Below are 10,933 nucleotides of genomic sequence, written 5' to 3' on the forward strand. Positions count from 1 at the left end.
GCTGCCAAGGTGGCTGGGCCCATGGGGAACGTGTCGCAGGCCACAAGGGGGCGGAGCTTCATGGAGAAATTTTGCACCCACTTAGAATAATGGGCGAACAGCACGGGAGCACGCTTCAGCGAAGCACGATCGCTAGGCGGAGCCATATCGAGCAAAGGTCGCAGACGCTCCTTATCCGGAGCGACAGAGCCATGGGTCATGGTGTACCCCAGAAGGTCTATCGTGCGTAGAGAGTAACGACACTTAGCCTCATTCATGGTTAGGCGATACCTCTGCGCGACCTTGAGGAAGCGCTTCAGATTAGCATCATGATGCCCCTGGTCATACCCACAAACCATAAGATTGTCCAGATATACAAAGACATCTGTCAAGTTCTCCTTAGCAATGAGGTCGTCCATAGCCCTCTGAAAACAGGCGACCCCGTTCGTCACCCCAAAAGGTAGTCGGGTGAACTGGTATAACCTTTGACCCGATTCAAAGGCGGTATAGATGCGATCAGCCCTAGAGATGGGGATCTGATGATACGCACTACGCAGATCGAGAGTGCTGTAGACTGAGTACTGGGCCACCTGTCGTACCAGCGCGTCCATCCCCGGAAGGTGGTAGGCGTCCAGCTGTGTAAAGCGATTAATCGTCTGTGAATAGTCGATTACCATGCGTCGGCGATGCGCCTCACTTCGCACCACTAAGACCTGGGCCCGCCACGGTGACCGGCTGGGTTCTATAATACCGTCCTTTAAGAGCTGGGCCGTTTCTTCCGCAATGAATTGCGCGTCTGCTCGGGAATAGCACCGCAATTTTACTGCTACAGGAGTGCAGTCAGTGGTCAGGTTGGGGAACAGCGAAAGCAGCTCAATGTCCATTTTCGCGAGTGAACACACTGCAAGCGTGTCTGTACCACCGAATTCCATTTCCAAACGTCCATGCCGTTTAAGAAAATCGTGTCCTAACAGAATGTCCGCGCATAAAGCAGGTAAAACCATGAGATGTACATCTGGAAACATGCGTCCCTTTATCACGAGTTCAAGTCGACATTCCCCTTTTGTGCTGAGCCTGAGTCCTTGGGAGGCCATAAAGATCCGTCGGGTTGTCCCAAGGACCGGCCATCCATGTTTACGCACCAGTCGTTGATCGATAAAACTATCCGTAGACCCCGTGTCGACTAAAGCCTGTGCAAAAATGCCTTCGACCATGAGCGGAATAATGGCCTGAGCAAGGCCGGATGATCCGGCAGGTATCGAGCCATTCGAGCGAGAAGATCGCGCCTCGCGAGTGGATCCCACACCGGCTGCAGTTTTCCGGTCGTCTGAGCAGCCTCCGGAGGGCACTCGTGCCAAACGCATAGGTGGTCGTTCCAAAGCAGGAGCTTGTAGTCCGTACGAGCTGCCGTCAGATGGCGCTCGTGTCACGTGCGAAGGATCGCAGTCAATTGTAGTTTCATGTGCTGAAGCAAGAGCGTGTAGTTCGTACGAGCTGCCGTCGGATGGCGCTCGTGTCACGTGCAAAGGATCGCAGCCAATTGTAGTTTCATGTGCTGACGCAAGAGCGTGTAGTTTGTACGAGCTGCCGTCGGATGGCGCTCGCGTCACGTGCATTGTTTGCCGTGCCTGAGCAGGAGATCGGCGAGCGTATGAGTTGCCTTCGGAGGGCATTTGGATTCCAGTCAAGGACGGTCGCTCCGCGATCGGTCGCGTTCGCACCACTTGTTTAGGCGGCTTGATGTATCTCACCAAGGTCGAGCGTGCAGCCAGGGTCCCGCGAGGAGGAGGACCGCTCATCAAAGCCGGGTGAGGCGCCCCGCTCTGTGCTCGGTCCGTTGGCTCAGCGATAAGCCCATTCAAGGTCGCGCGAGCTCATGTGCCCCGCGCGGTCTTCCTGCAGACTTTTGCAAAATGTCCATTAGTCGAACACAAATGACATATTGCTTCCCGAGCCGGACATGCCGACGTGGGATGCTGTCGGTTGCCACAGAGGTAACACGTCGCGCTTCGTTCAGGCCTTGGCCTGGCTGCTGTAGCTGCTGCCAGGCCGGAATCCGGGTCCACCTCGGGAGCGGCCAGGGGCTCCGCCGTAGTCGAGTCCGCTCCCGTATCCTCGGCGGTAGCCCTCTCCGGTCGTGCGAGGTGAGAGGTCCCCGCAACGACTCGTGTGTGGTCATAGGCGGTAGATTGTTCCCGGGCCTCAGTGTAGACGTGTGCCACCCGTAGTGCCTTCGCGAACGTCAGGTCAGCTGTCTCCAAAAGTCTTAGCCTCAGAATCGAAGAGCTGATCCCAGAGACAAAAGCGTCTCGGACTAGATCGTCCTGGACTTGCTCGTGTGTACGTACCTCTTGAGTACTGTCCGCAAGTAGGTGTCGCAGCTCCTGGGCGAAGCGATCGATCGACTCAGTGGGCTGTTGACGCCGCGTTGAGAGCAGATACCTGTTGTACACCACGCTCCGTTTCTTAATGTAAATTCGCTTTAGCTCTGCCACGGCGGCATCGTACGTCGTACATCGTGCGATGCTCCTGTAGACGCGGTGGTCTACTTTAGTCTGCAGCACAGACAGTTTCGTTCCAGCGGTGGGAACAGTATCCTGGGCACCGAACTGGTTCTCCAGCGTTTTGAGCCAGTGGGTGAACTCCGAGCCCGAATCCTCAGCTTGTGGGTCGGCGCCGAATGTCGGTACATTGATCATCTTGTGTCCCGCCATTTCCGTAGATCTTAATTGTGATTAAATGTCGTGGAAATAAATCAAGTCCACAACTTTGTCCCATAGGTAGGTTTAATCACAATTAGATCTTTGTCATCATCCTGTAAAAATACAATCATGCAATAGATATCAGGATCTTGGCACCATATAGAAAGGATCGATAATAATAGTCAAAGCAAGCGAGTCTAGCATATATGTGCGGGTACGTACCATTCAAGACTACATGTCATAGTAAAATGTCACAGTGGCTCAGCGTCGCGGATGTCCCAGGTCTTATAGACGCCCCTCAGTGGTTTAAGCGAGCATCACTCCCGGGTTCAACTTTGGTATATTTTCACTACAGGTAGTACTACCCTGGGTGGTTGCTGTCGACAAGCTACTACCTAAATACATAATGGCGAATGTGCAGGATTTGGAGGTGTGAAGAAGCAGCGAGTAGCGAATTTGTGGTTACACATGCTTGTTCTTGTCATGGAGGAGTTGTGAGTCATGAGTAGCCTGGGGCTCATGACAATGGAAAAAGGTGGGGATTGGAAGAGCGGGAAGCTCAATGCCAGGAACGGCTACAGGGAGGGGTAGAAAAGCCCGATAATAATGGGGTCACGTGCAGCCACGTTTGGACACGCAAGGGCGGGGAATCTTAAATTCAAATATAAATGGGAGTTTAACTTGGCGCAGCCTCGAATGGAGTTGGTCCACAGGTTGCGGGATTCGGACCAGAGGAGGCTAAGGAGGTCAGCCTCGTGGGAGATTGTCCCCCTGGGAAATGGAGGTGTGCCAGGCAGCTGGGGAGCTGCCCTGGCAGGATTTTGGATGTGGGGTCTGACCATGTGTGTTGTGGTGACTCGGGCCCCACAGGAAGTCTGTTGGAGTGTGGCATCCCTTCTTCATCGGGGCATTGTCCGAGCAAGTGTCCCCGGCAAGTGGGGTCTCCAGACCCTGAAGGGGGTTGAGACCCCTCAGCAGTTTGAGGTGGTCACCCATGGACACCTGGCATGGTGCATCATGAGGACCACTCGGGAGAGGTGTTGTGGGCCGCACTTTGGTGGCAGCACCACTGTCAGCCAGTAAGGATCTGATGATGTTACCACCCGGGCATGCGGCTTGGCAGCCTCTGCCTGAGGCTCTGGGAGAGCCAGCATATAGTGATCTGCCATGCTGTACTGGTTTATATTTGCGGGTCAATCCGCATGGACTGGGTATAATTACAGCCCACTGGACAACCATTGGATCATCTGTGGAACGTGATGGAGTGATTTGGAAAGGCCCAGTGGGCCACATGACCTTCCACAGATTGTCCGCTGTGATTAATGGCCTCTTGGTGTGGAAAGAGAGCCTTGGGTTTGATGGGCATGGGAGACATGATGAGATTGGCTGCAGCAGCCACTTCTGGTATTGAACATACTCCCCAGTGGAAATTGGACTTGTGTCAAATTTATCTTTCCCCATTGCCACAACTCGCCATGCTTTGTGTTTGGGGGGTATACAGGTGAGTCGGGGAATTGGTATGGGTGATGAGCGAGAGGGGCCACGAGAGCCAAGCTTGTGGATCGGGTGGAAAGGTTTAAAATGTGATATGTTGTGAGTGAAGAATTGTGTTTTGTTTGTGTACCAATGATTAGTGTGTATGCAGGCTATGGCAGGGTATGTACCCAGTAACCTGTTGCAGGTGATGGTGTTTTGAATGGCAGTGTGGGGAGGGAGTGACATTTTGGGTTTTGTGGGCGGTGAAGGTATGTGTCCCCACATGTATGGATCAGGCTCTGGAGGATGGGCGACTACACTCCTCTCCTTCCCCCGAGGTAACTTGTCCCTGGCAAACGGTGGTATCTGAGGTTTGGGGGCCCGTCAGAGGAGGGTCTGGTTTGGGCGACCAACGGGTAGATAGAGAGACCCTTGGCTACCCATGGAAAGGCCAAGAGTGTCTGAGGCCAGGAAAGCCTATGTGTGGAGACCGTCTCCGACGGGACATACAACGAAGGAGCTGTTTGGCTGCCGGCAAATAAATAGTGAGTCAGGACTGCAAGCACCATAGACTGAGGCACCCTCAACATATGGTTTGTGCAGGACCTCCCGCTGCCGAGTTGAGGGCCACACCTGCAGTGTGTAAGGAGTGAAGCCATGGCCTTGCGGAGAATAATGGTTGTTGTGGTGGTTGTTGCTGTGTATGAGGGAATGTTCCACTCTATCCCATGCGACTTGATATGTGCTGTGGAGCACAGCTAGCCTGGAAATTGGATAGGTAGCTTGAAATTGGGTATTTGGGCTCAGCTGACAGCTGGAGCAGGTGACAATGGTGACATCCACTGGGGGGATGTGGTCAAGTAGTGGGGATTGATGATTGGTTAAGTTAAATTGTCTAATAAGGTAGACCTATTTGTGTATTTATTTTTTGAGCCATTCTCCCCCCACCCCAGGACATCGGAGCAAAGAGACAAGAGAGGGAAGAACTTTGTACATGCAATTGTACATATTTGAAATTTATTTGAAACTAAGAGGGTAGCTTGGTAAGGAGAGCAGATAAGTTAGCTACGGCTCGCTTCCCACAGCCCAACCTGATTTATTTTGTTGAGGTTAATTAGATGTGAGTCTGTAAGCGTTAATGCTGGAGCTGTTACCCCTGCATTGAATCTTACAGGAGCTGCGGTCCCAGGGTGAAGATGGGGGGCATGAGGGGAACGAAAAGAAGAGGAAGGGGAGGGGAGTTGTGTTCGTTTATGGGGGTGGGGGGAGAGGGTTAGAGATTACCTTAGAAGACATAGAACTGCATAGAGTAGCTCTCTGTTCCGTGTGCTCAGACAAGCGGGAACAGTCGTGAGAGGATTGTGAGAATTCTGGGGACTATTCGGGGAGAGGAAAGACTGCAAAGGGTTCTGAGGAGATTTGGCGAGCACCAGAGAGTGTTTGAAGGTCACGCTCTGAGAGAAAAACAAGGGAGTGTTGTTCTGAGGAGAAGGGGGAGGGGCCTGGATAGAGCAGATTCAGTGCACTTAAGAGCTTACAGTTTGTGAGGAGAAATGAGAGAGGTGTGAGGAGCTTGTTAAGAATGTGGAGAGCTTTAAGTTTGGTTAAACCGGTTGAGTTTGGTTCAACTTTAAGTTAAGCCTGTTTGGGTTTAGGTTTATAAAAGCTATAAGGTCCTCGTGATTCTCCTCTGTCCGTGCACGCGAGCATGCACCGTTATAATTGAACAGACGCTAGGAGTTAAAGCCTGTTTCAGTCTAACCGTTCAGGGGTTGTGTTAACTGGCCCGTAAACACAACAACACTACATACTACTGTGTTCAAAAAGTATCCGACCTTTATTTTTCGTGCGTAAAAAAAAAGAAGCTAGGGAGGCGTTGATTGGTGCACGTATGTAGGTGATCCTAATGCACACGCGTGAATTTTTTCCCACCTGCAGAAGCTGTCATTCGACGGCAGACCGCCGATGAGTGAGGACATGTAAGCGAGCGCCGTCGGATTTTTGTTTTTGACAAAATGACGGAAAAACTTGAACAATGCTACTGCATCAAATTTTGTGTAAAGCTTGGCGATTCCCAAGTGGAAACGATCCGCAAGATTCAACACCGTTCATTCCATTATGAAGGAGGAATTGGGCTTCAGGAGAATCTCAGCGAAGTTCATACCAAAGCTGATAACGATTGAGCAGAAGCAACTCCGTTTGGAGATCGCACCGGACATGCTGGAGACTGTGAACAGCGATCCCAGCTTCCTCAACACAGTGATCACTGGCGACGAGTCCTGGGTTTATGGGTACGACCCAGAAACCAAGTTGCAGTCATCACAATGGAAGCATCCAACATCCCCGAGGCCAAAAAACACAAAATTTGATGCAGTAGCGTTGTTCAAGTTTTTCCGTCATTTTGTCAAAAACGAAAATCCGACGGCGCTCGCTTACATGTCCTCACTCATCGGCGGTCTGCCGTAGAATGACAGCTTCTGCAGGTGGGAAAAAATTCACGCGTGTGCATTAGGATCGCCTACATACGTGCACCAATCAACGCCTCCCTAGCTTCTTTTTTTTTACGCACGAAAAATAAAGGTCGGATACTTTTTGAACACACTACGTATATTATACGTGACCAGCGTGACTCGGCGCGCTCTGTGCGCCTCACCACTCGTCGTTTCAGAGGGATAGGCATCTTTGACCATTTCGGTGTCTTTTGGGTCTTTTGTGTCTTCATGGTGTTTTGGGTCTTTAGGACCATTTGGGTCTTCAGGGTCTTTTGGATCCTCTGGGCCTTTCAGGGTATTTTGGGTCTGTGAGGTCTTTTGGGTATTTGGTGTCTTAAGGGGCTTTTGTGTCTTAAGGGTCTTTTGTTTCCTCTGGTCTTTAAGAGTCTTTGGGGTATTTTGGTTATTCAGGGTATTTAAGGGTATTTAAGGGTCTTTGGTGGCTTCAAGGTGTTTTGGATCTTCGGGGTGTCTTTGGTATTCCGGGTCTTTTGGGTCTTCCAGGTCTTTTGGGTCTTCCAGGTCTTTTGGGTCTTTTTGGGTCTTTGGGGTGTTTTGGGTCTTCAAGTTGTTTTGGGTCTTCAGGGTCTTTGGTGTCTTCAGGGGATTTTGGGTCTTCAGTGTATTTTGGATCCTCTGGTCCTTTAAGGGTATTTTTGGTCTATGGGGTGTTTTGGGTCTTCCGGGTCTTTTGGGTCTTCGGGGTGTTTTGGGTATTCGGGGTGTTTTGGGTCTTCAGGGTGTTTTGGGTCTTCGGGGTGTTTTGGGTCTTCGGGGTGTTTTGAGCCTCAGGGCCTTGAAGGGTATTTTGGGTCTTTGGGGTGTTTTGGGTCTTCGGGGTCTTTGGGGTCTTGGTGGTCTGAAGGGTCTTGGGGGAATTAAAGGGTCGTCAAAGGTCTGAGGGCCCTCAGCAGTCTTAACGCTTAAGTTAAGAGGGTTAATGTAGAGGTTGTTAATTTTACTTGAAGAAGAAGAAGACGTTTTCATCGCATATAAACATAACGACATAATGACATAACCATATATACGTTTGCTCTATCAAAATAAGATTTCAATAAAAGCCACATCACTGTTCATATCGGTAAATATTATTCCATCGTGTTTGGAAAAACTGGAAAATTGGGAAAAAATTGGATAAACAATACAGCCTATTTTACTCCAGGGGTCCCAGGATTACCCACCCAAAAACGGATTGGTTCAGCCGTTTTTGCGGGACCTGGGAACGTAGGGACAGACGGACATTTGGTGAATTATAGTAAGATACTCGTATAAAGTCCGTCAAAAATGAAGAGTTGGAACAGTTTTTGATGGTACAGCCGCGTGAGTCTGACAAAGTCTGAAGTCTGGGCCAATGCGAGGTGTGCTTATATCATCTTTATTTATTAGACATCACACAGACGTAAATGAACACTCGTTTTACTCTGCGCACTTTGCACATCACGTGCAGCAAATTTCACCTCCCTGCGCCGTGTATTTGTTGCGATTACAAAAGAACTGCTTCCGTACACCGACCTTGAGGCTCAGTTTGCGAGCTACCGTCTACAATTCCAATGTAAGAGACATAACTACTCTTATTTTGGGTCATCGGAGTCGTTGGGATATTTTGTGTCCTTGGGGTCTTATGGGTCCTCTGGGTTATTTGGGTCTTTTTGCTTCTTCTTCCTCTGTATATTTTATACGTGACATTTTATACAACTATACACACACACACACACACACACACACACGTTTCTCTACCTCCTCCAACCATAAAGCCATTTGTGTGTTTGGCATTTTAGACGAGATGGATTTATGAAAAAGGCCATGTATAAGCTTATAGGTCCATTTTGGGGTAAAGTTGTAAAGTTAAAGTAAAAGAGCTGCATGTATATACATGATATATAAATGCTTGTTCAAAGAAATTGTCCAAAAATTGCAATTTGGCGGCCATTTTGTTTATGCTAATTGGAAGATCAAAAACTCAAAATTCCGCTTGGGAACCGGGTTACTCGAATTCAGCATACCCTAGTTATGTTTAAAAGTGAGGTTCCCAACTTTTACCCAAAACGGCACCCAACATTGACATTTCTCAGAAATCCGTCTAGTCTACTTTGTGTTTATCAATTTGTTCCCTCATCCATTCTCCCAGTCCCATCGTTGTAGGTTCCTTTGCTTTATTCCAGTTTATTCTTTTGTTTTCTCTATAATTTGGTCCCTTTGTAAGTAATGCACGTAATCTTTTATCTTTCACTATTCTGAGATCACCTGTGATGACGTGTTTATGACGTGGATCTTTGAATGCGGAATGTTCACAATTACAATGATGTGTGTTATTTAACCATTCCTCCACATCTATACATTGTACAGTTTCCTTGTAGTTGAAGATCTTTCCCCGAATTGAATTCCCCAAAGTGTACACAACTCCTGGCCGCTCTCTCTGTTGTATTGTTTCTGGAAGTTTACTCCACACTTCCTTATGTTGAAGTATTTTCTCGATATTTACCATTTCCACCCCTTTGTTATCAAACATAATTTTGATGATATCATTGTCTTCTCTACGATCCACTTTTTTAGGTTTCTCTTTGTGCGTTTTATGATCAATCATGTCCAGAATTGCTCCCAAGTGTTGGATTGGGAGTTCCTCTCGGTCGTCCTCTTCCATTGATCTGTTCACGATTTGCCAAACTTCTTTCAGTTGTTTTTTTTTTAAGGTATTGATCTTAATTCTGCTGCTGTTAAGTAATGTGCAGATATTTAAGATCGACCACTCATTTAGGATTTGTTGTGGTGTGTCTATAATTGGACATTTACGTCCATAGTTATGTCCTCTCTGATCGCCATTTGAGAGCGCACACCCAAACTACCATTACAACACACACACACACACACACACACACACACACACACACCGCCAGGCCCTGCCTCGTGCTGATAAGCAGTCTTGTGAGCGCCCATTGTGCTTACTCTGCACTAACAGGCCTCCCTCCCTATCTGCTGGACTCAATCACTCCACCCCGAGCTGCACTCAGCAGTCCCAACGGCTCTGTCCTGCTTTGAGACCCGACAATGTCGTCACCCACAGAGGCACACAGCCACTATCACCTCCAAGCTATCTAATCTAGCCTGGGTTCGAATCATGGCGCAGGTATAAACGCAAACTGTCATATCTCGGTGTTTCACAGGTAAGGTGATTCATCAGTGTGTGTGCCGTCCCTCGGATGGACGTTAAACGGACGTTGTCTCCACCGACATTAGTTGGTGGACGTTGAAGATGTCATACTGTCCTTAGCCAAGAGTAGGCGAGCTATGAACAAATAACCAAATTCCTGTTTTATATCTACAGTTGACATCAACGGCACAGCTGCCCCTCCTCCCCTCGTAAAAGATGCGACCAGAAACCACGTGGTGCAAACAGCACAGCATATAAAAGAAGAAGAAGTCGTTTCCCTGACTGCAATGCACTCAGCACTCACCCCTCTATCTGGGTTTGGGACCCAACATTCACGCTACTCCTCTCTGGCTACACTCACCACTCACCACTCTGTCCAGGTTCAAGATGCAATAATCACTCCTCCCCGGCTGCTTCTGCTTCACTATAGTTATGTATGTATTTGTTTAAGACCTCTACACATCAGCCAAAATTACTCCTCCACCCAGCTTTGAAACCCAAGAATCACTCTACTCCGGCTACATCTTCACCACTTTGTCCCGGTTTGAAAATTGAAACCGTTGACTCATCGCACCACGTGATCCAGCCGGTGGAAATGTTAATTTGGACGAACAATTGCCATTGACAACTGGAACGACACTCGGTGAAGCGCACACCCCGCCAGGTTGAACACTCGGTGATGCGCACACACCGCCAGGTTGAACACTCGGTGATGCGCACACACCGCCAGGTTGACCACTCGGTGAAGCGCACAACCCCGCCAGGTTGAACACTCGGTGAAGCGCACACCCCGCCAGGTTGAACACTCGGTGAAGCGCACACCCCGCCAGGTTGAACACTCGGTGAAGCGCACACCCCGCTAGGTTGAACACTCGGTGAAGCGCACACCCCGCCAGGTTTAACACTCGGTGAAGCGCACAGCCTAACTAGGTTGAACACTCGGTGAAGCGCACACCCCGCCAGGTTGAACACTCGGTGAAGCGCACACCCCGCCAGGTTTAACACTCGGTGAAGCGCACAGCCTAACTAGGTTGAACACTCGGTGAAGCGCACAGCCTAACTAGGTTGAACACTCGGTGAATCGCACAGCCTAACTAGGTTGAACACTCGGTGAAGCGCACACCTCCGCCAGGTTG

The sequence above is a fragment of the Myxine glutinosa genome, chromosome 6 (genome assembly GCF_964187855.1).
Source record: "Myxine glutinosa chromosome 6, kmMyxGlut1.1, whole genome shotgun sequence".
NCBI classification, from domain to species: domain Eukaryota; kingdom Metazoa; phylum Chordata; class Myxini; order Myxiniformes; family Myxinidae; genus Myxine; species Myxine glutinosa.